Raw genomic sequence first — 8,585 nt, 5'->3', positions numbered from 1 at the left:
GGATGGCGGTTTGTACACTGTTCCCGCAGGACTTAAGTGCTTTAGGTGTCAAGACTTCGGTCACATGAAACAGGAGTGTCCTACATATCTCAAGAGCATTGGGAAGAGTAAGGCACTTGCTGCAACTTTGAGCGATACCAAGCCTGAGGACGATTTCGACAATGAGGATGATGGAATCCTGAATGCCTTCACTACCACTGTCAATCCTACTAAGGGGATTGTTGAAGATGTGGATGAAGAAGAGGAATTGGTGGAGTCTAAGTTTGAGAAGATGGATGATCAAGATGATATCCATACAGCCTATAAGAAATTATACAAGCCTTTCTAAGAAACATGAGAAACTTTATAAGCTAGCCACCAAAAAGCTCAACAATGTGGAACTTGATCCTAAAGAGCTTTTCATAAAGTTTGATGAAACTAATTAGACTATTGGAGCATTGAGGTTTGAAAATAATTTCTTGGCTAAGAAGACCAAGAAGCTTGAAGCGAAGCTGTTTCAAGTTAAAGCTTAATTGGAGAAGACTTCAAGTGCAAAGCTTGATGAGATGCTCAGTCTTCAGAAATCTACTTCTAATCTAACAGGTTTAGGATATGGTCTCTCTTCTTATAATATTACTTCTACTAGTACTACTATTTTTGTTTCTCCTGCTAATAATGTTGAAATTGAGAACACTAATATTAAAACTGATTTAGCTAGTGAGAACATAGACAAGGGTAAATTTACCTTAGAAGCACCCCCAAAGCAGGATAAGAAAGAAGTTAAAAACCCTAGGGCTAAGAAGGCTAACTCTCAAAAGTCTAAATAGAAGAAGTAGCATCTCTGTCATCATTATGGAGTTGCCAGTCATACTCGACCAAATTGTTATAAGTGGTTAGTACTCAACAGAGTGACGGCATGATAGCATCTAGAAGTCAGAATTAGCTTCATTCCTCTCTTGCTCCTCTTGGAGATCTTCTTAAAGCCCTTATGTTCCTTTCGAAATTGAACGGTTTCAATTCTTCCCCCTCACTACTGGTTCAAGGGTTCACTCAAAGGAAAGGTTCTTCCAAGGTGTGGAAGGAAAAGGGCTCCAAGTGATTCTATCACTTTTTTCTTTCTCTCTTCTTGTTTTTGTATGTGCATTACTTGTGTGTTTTGCTTTCAAGTTTTGAGTCAGTTTATTTTATGCTTTGCTTTATTTAACATGTTTTTGTTTGTTTTCAATTATGTTTATTTTGTTTTTCATATAAAAATAAATAAATAAAATTGAAAAATCAGAAAAATACAAAAACAATGTGTGTTTTGTATACATTGGTACTTGTGTGCCTTGAATGGCCATTGAAACAAAGTTTTCTAAACTTTGTATCTCTTGTAGCTTAGATGAGCATCTCTATGTACAACTAAGCAAATGAGCTTTGTGGCTCGTGTTTGTGATGAGTAAGGTTCAATGATCTCTTGCACTTAACACTTATATCACTCTTTTTGACAGTAAGGACTAGAAAATCTTAAGAGAAAGACATAAATAACCATCTCATCACTGTTGCCCGCCAATTATGAATTGACATTTGTGTACTTCGGCATAACAAAATTGGAATGTCAAATACTTAACATAATTGAGAATTTCTTTTCTCTCTCTTATATGCTCATGCATGATTTGCTTAAAAAGAAAAATATGCAAAGAAAAATAAAAACCAAAAAGATCAAAATGCTTTAAATATGATTACAAGCGTGTATTCTAGAAAATGTGAGAGTTATAGGGTGTACCTCAAAGGTGATAGTCCCCATCATACAGTTATGATTGTGTGTGAGTTAAAAGTGATTTTTCTCATATCTCAAATCGTCATAACATGTATACACTTATACAATCTTGCGATGTTTTTCACACACAACACGTAATATTCTTTGCTACTTTTGATACATGTGCAGGTACAATGTGATTTGGCCATCACAAAGTTTACATGTGTTAATGTATGCTCACTAAACTGTTTTAACTTATTTTTAAAATATAAAATTGGTTAGATTTGTTTAGTGTGTGTGTGTGTATGTGTTTTTGGGATCCATGTGCTTAAAAATTGTTGTTGAGAGAAGTTTTTAAGAATTTAAAATGTTAATTGGATCATTGGTTGAGTTGCATGCTTGATTGCATTCATATCTGTGTTTTTCCCTTCTTGAAAAACTATTTTTAAGTAACCTTACACACCTCTTCAACACCTCTTGACACCTGGCCTATCTGTCAAGATCTTAAGCTGTTTTTTATCGCAATCTCGTTAGCTGTCTCAATGGATGGTGGATTGATCGAGAAAGTTCCTGGACCCTCGATAGCTTCTCGACAGTTGGTGGATCGATTGAGCTTCTTTTTAGCTTTTGTTGAATTGTCCCTCGATATTGCTGAGGATCTATATATAGGTTCTATGTGATCCGGACTTCATTTTCTCGATCTCTCTCGATCTGTCCGTGGCTGTTCACCTCCCAAACACTTTTCTCTCTCCCTTAAACCTCTTCCTCAAGCATTTTTTCTAGATTAATCAAGTTTTTCTTCACTTGGTAAGTCTCTAATCTCTCATTTTCATGCATTTCATTCTTTGAAACCTAAGTTTTTGGGATTTTTGCAAAATTGGGGTTTTTCAAAATTGTTGGGTGTTTTTTAAAAATTTTTGGGATGGGTTTTGAAGATTTAATCTTAAAAATTTCATGCAATGCATTACATGTGCATTATAACTGTATTTTCATGCATTTAGTTGTGTGTTATACATGTTGAGCTATTTATGTGCTGGTAGGTTTGGATTGGGCTGAGCCCACGATGCTTTTTACTTTGCATGTCACATGCTCATGCATTTTCATGCATACGTACCTTACATTTAGTATATTTCTATATATTTGAACTATTTGGAGCTTTTCTGATTGTCTCTTTCTTCCCCCTCTCTCTCTTGTTTACGTTAGTGCATTAATGGCACCAAAACGTAAGTCTGCTCTGTCCCAGAACCCTTTACGTTCTAGGGTCTCCACTTCATCTTCTGATCCTACCCCTTCTTCTATTCAATTCCGTGATGAGGATGCCCGAAAGGACTTCTCAGAGAACTTTCCTCGACGAGGTATTCATTCGGAATGCTGAGTCATTTTGGTGGACTTCGCCGACACTGACCTACCCGATGTCATTCACAGTCGGGGTTGGGAGCCACTGTGTGACGTCCCGGTCACATGTCCTTCCATGCTGATCCAAGAGTTTTACTCCAACATACATGAAATTAATTCTTCAGTACCTCTCTTTCATACTCGCGTTCAAGGTACGCGTATTGTTGTCACACCGAAGTTGGTATCCAATGTGCTCCGTGTCCCGAGGGTAGAGCATCCTGACTACCTCGGTCGTGAGCGTTTGAGGACTCTGTCCAAAGACGAGATGATTTCTGCTTTCTACGAGCGCCTTTCAGATTAGGGTGATCGTCAGTTTACACCATGTAAGGCCTTTGCTAAAGGTCTTATATTCTTGAATATGGTGATGACTTTTGTTTTGCACCCACTCTCTCATTATAACTCTACCATAGAGCCTTCTACTCGATTTTTGCTTTCTTTGTTAGAGCACCTTACTATAGACTTTCCTACACACTTCATTCTTTCTATTATAGATGTGTATAGAGATACGGCTACCTGTGATAAGCTCATTTTTCCCTTCGGCTATCACGTGGATTTATGCCATTTTTCTATTCCTTTTCCCTCTTTTGACCACTTCCCCGTTATGTGTGCCATTGACTACGCTACCATTAAACAGAGTGAGGCGCAGTTTCGATCGAGTCAGTCTGGTATGGCAGCTCCTCCCATTGCTTTTGCTCCATCTACTTCCACTCCCTCCTCTTCTATGAGCGGAGTGACTCTAGAGGATATCATGGCGTAGCTTCAGCGCATGGATGCTCGCCTCGACACTTTTAGTGATAAGTTGTGTCAGGTGAACACCCGTGTTGGACGCATTGCTCGATGCCAAGCTGAGATGGGTGGTTATACTATGCCTTCCATTCCTGTGGCCCCTGCAGATGAGAGTGATGCTGATGATGATGGTAATGATGATGTTGATTCTGATTATGAGGATGATGGTGATGCTAGCTCACCCAGCAATGATGAGATGTCTACTTGACACTCTTACCCTTTATCACTCGTGATGAAAAGGGGAAGTAGTTTTGGTTATGAAAGTAGTCATACTTAGGGGGAGGGTTAGCATAGGAGATTTTTGTTAGGGGGAGAGTACATATTGAGGGATGTAGTGAGGATTACTTGTATCTTTTTCTTTTCTCTACTTTAAATACATTTATTTTTGTACCTTAGGTCTTGTGACCATTATTGACATACATTATACTTATTTTCTTTATATGTTGATGTATGTTTCTTTCACCTATCCTTGCATGTGTTGTTTCTTTTCTTTCTTTATACGCATGGTTCTTATTACTTGTATGCAATCTATTATTTCTGTTTCACATAAAGATGCCTTGATGAGTTTTGTTTAAAGTGTTTCAGAAATACAGGTTGTCAAAGTCTTCTTGTCATAAATTCTCTTCTTGCAAAGTTTTTCAAGAGTTTGTGTTAGGATAGTGTTAGGATAGATTTTATTGTATTCAATAAGTGAATATGAGTTGATTGATTTATGACTTCTCTCATATGTTCATTTGTTTGTTGTGGTTTTGTCACGGATTGCTAAAGGGGGAGATTGTTAGGACATATGTGATTCACTTGTTAGGAACTTATGTCACTATTTTATGTAATTGGCTAATCCTTTGACAAAACACACTTTACTTGTATTTGGATAGATCTAGGATGCATTTAATACTTCAAGAAACTTTTTTTCAAAATCAAGTGTTGAAGCCATGCAAGTCTGTCCAAGATTCAAGCTGAAAAGTGCCTGTTATTAAAGCTCGACAGCTAGTCATCTATTGAGCTTAAAGAGCTGTTCAGCCCCGTGGCTCAACAGCAGCTCGATAGATAGGGCATCTGTCGAGGTTTATGAAAAACAGAATTTCAGTTCTGTTTTGACTCCAATCCGTGATTATGTATTTAGACTTTCTTTTCTCAAAACCCTAGATATATAAAAGGATTATTTTAAGGATTGTCAAAGTATTCACAAGTTGCATAAGTGTTGAGTAAAGTTTTCCAAGCAAATTGTGACTGGAGACAGAATTTGCCCTAGTTCATCTTTCTTGTGAAGAAGTTGACATGTTTGTGTACCGTAGGGTTTTGTGACCAAATATCTTCTTGATCTTCGTCGTTGGGATGAACTAAAGTACTTTGCAGCCAACAACCTTCTCTAGTTGGTGATTGAAGTTGCATACTGAGATCCACGCAATTGGTTAGTCACGTACTGGGAGCCGTGCATCAAAAGGAGAAATTGTCACTACAAACAAGTCCAATTGGGTATTAGGGTAAGGGCTCAACTGTAGGTTGGTATAAGGTACTGGGATTCCTTTACTTGTAACCACTTGTTGTGATAATAGTGAAATTTCGAGAGTGATGACCTTAAAATCACCCGGTGGGGTTTTTGCCGTGTTGGTTTTCCCCAGTCGTAAACAAATCACCGTGTCAATTTATTTTCCACTGCATACTTAGTTTATTGGTGATTTGTTTGTGCTACCACGCGTTTGCATGTTAATTAACTTAATTAATTCACTTGGCAACAAAACTATGAAGTTCTTTCTCAAAGTGATGTGTGTTCTAAATGGAGATGATAGTTATTATTATGAGTTATTCAATTACTGCTTGCAAAAAATTGACCAAAACTATTATATATATATATATATATATATATATATATAAGTAAGCATAGGTTAGCACACAACATGAAAAAACTTAATTACTTTCAAATTAGACATGATATTTCCTATTAGGGCCCTTCCATAGGCTACAATTAAAAGAATATTTAATATTCTTTACAATCATAAAGTTTCTACTCAATATGATAGGTTACCATTTGATGCAACAAATTTATTATAAATTGTGAACATGTTACTGTTTGTCTAAAAAAATGATACTGTTTGTCCAAAGTGACTAAAAAAATTTAAAATGTTAAAAAGAAAAAAGAAAAAAGAAAAGAAAAAAAGAAAAGAAAGGAAGGCTTAGCAGGAAATGTGATATATTTCTTGTCAAATTTGACACATACTTGTTTATAGCTCAATTGGTTGATATTTCCTAGTATTTTAAATTAAGATATTCATGATTTAAATCCTAAAATTCTTCTGTTGTAACTATTGAATTATAATTAATGTGTGTGTATTGCAAGATGTTGACAGTATTGTTGTAAATTAGTCACATATTTAGTAGTAAATTTCTTTGTGAAAACATTTGGGTTAATATAGAATTAATCAAACAAATTATTTTAATAATATATTTCTTTTGGTGAAATAAATTATATGTGCTGGTCATTTAATACATTAATTTAAAAAAATAATAATAATAACAATAAGAAGTATGTGCATTTGAACATCTCTAAAGGATATTAACATATTAATTCATTTCATTATCCATTATATGTACCTTAAATAAGTTAATCTATTCATGTGAACATGCTTGTATTTACTGATTGTAAAGCGTGTAATATAAACACATTTAATGATTGAGTAAATTTTTAGGTCCGTTGGAATTGTTTGAAATAAAAATAGTTTATTTCCAATATTTGTCTCATTGTTATACATGTTTCTATGGTGAAACATATATATATATATATATATATATATAATACAATAATACATACTTATAACATGAAGACTAATGATTCGTTTGGATTGAGGCAGAGGGAAGATGAGTAGAACAGAGTTGGCCAAAAATTAAGATAATTTTCAACTAACTTTACTTTATTTGCCCTCCCTTCCTCTTCGATCAAAACAGGGCATAACTATTGAGTGGTTAGAATGGCATGCTTATTGCAAATTTTATGGACTTGGCCTTTTGGACTTTTGAGTTTGTACTTTATATTTATTGTTTGCAAAAATCTGAATTTGTTTAATTTAAAGAAGGCTAGATTGGGCTTTTCGTTTCAAAGATGGTATTTAGCCCTTCGGCCCAATTCAAGAGTATTTTCGGTGAGGGTTAGCTAAGGCCCTTGGGCAAAATTCAAGAGATTTTTCGGTGAGGGTTAGCTAAGGCAGGAGTTTTATATCTTTTGAGACTAAAATATTTTTCTTTCTTCCTATGGATTTTCGACCAAGTACTAGAAACTAATCAAACTATAAAGGAGTTAAGACTATTTTTGTGTTTTTCTTTTCTCAAGAAACTCGTATTCTATTCTATTACCCACTCTTTCTTTCTTTAATTTTTCGAATTGCTTCTTTTCTCTTGTTTTCTTTTTGTTTACTATTAACGTGTATTATGTTGTAGGCTTTAGGCCCAGTTAGATTACTTGTATAGCATACATTCTTGTACTACACTTTTACTTATACCGCACACATATGCCTCCTATATAAAGGCACTCATGTATATTCTTTGATCAGGAAATACAATACTATAGATTTCAGTATTTCAAACATGGTATCAGAATAGTGGAAAGAGATGCAATACCCGCCATATGAACAGCCTGTGCTATGATCTCCTGTAGTTCAGTAGGAGAGAGGTTGATAGTGGATCCAAAAGACTGGGACTCAGCTGAAATGGAAGCCATCGGCGAAGTAGGCTCAGTATTAGCAACAGCAGCAGTAGATTTGTTGCGACGGTAACAAGTCTCAATGATGTGGCCAAGACGCTTGCAATAGTTGCAGAACTTTTTGTTGGTCTGCTTGCGACGATTGCTAGAGCCAGAAGAATCACCTAATTACTGAGGTTGTTCTATGGGTGGAGCAGAAGGAGTAATAGCCAAAAAATTTAGCTTATTCTGGGCTTGAAGGGTTGTAAGCCAAGCTTCTTCTCTAACCAACTCATTCATAGCAGTATTAAGAGAGGGAGCAGGACTGCGATTAAGAAACTGACCTCGAATGGGCTCAAAATCCTTGTGAAGTGACATCAGGAATTCATAGAGGCGAAATTCATCTCTAATGGAAGCATATTGCTGAGCATCCATTGAGCACGCCTAAGTTGGATCAGAAAGGTCAATTTGGTCCCAAATGAAGCGAAACTAATCATAGTAATCATTGATGGATTGCCCTAGTTCTTGGCTGAGTTGATGCAATTCAACTACTAACTGATATTTCATGGATCCGTGAGTAGTGGAGTACCTTTTGGCCAACATATCTCATGCTGATTTTGCATCATTAAAAATACCCAACAGATTGGAGATGGAGGGAATGGAAGTGTTCCGAATCCATGTGAGGATCATATGGTTGTGACTATCCCATTCAATCATGCGACCAAGGAAAGCAGCATCTTCTTCACTTGCTCTCTTGACAGGAATAATGATTGCACCAGTACAATAATGCCAGAGCATGCGACCCTTAAGAAAACTGCACATAGCTTGAAACCAAGATAACTAATTCTTATTCCCTTCCAATATAGTATTGATAGGGCGAGGAAGAAAAATATCATTTTTATCCATTTAGAGACACAATATGCAAAAATAGACTGCAAAAATGAAATCTACGTGAAAAATTGGGTGAGGAGAACCTGGACTGCAAAAGTCAACCCTAGAGGAAAGTCAACGGTC

The sequence above is a fragment of the Quercus lobata genome, chromosome 7, assembly GCF_001633185.2.
Source record: "Quercus lobata isolate SW786 chromosome 7, ValleyOak3.0 Primary Assembly, whole genome shotgun sequence".
Taxonomy (NCBI): Eukaryota; Viridiplantae; Streptophyta; class Magnoliopsida; order Fagales; family Fagaceae; genus Quercus; species Quercus lobata.
Note: the sequence above shows the minus strand (reverse complement) of the source record.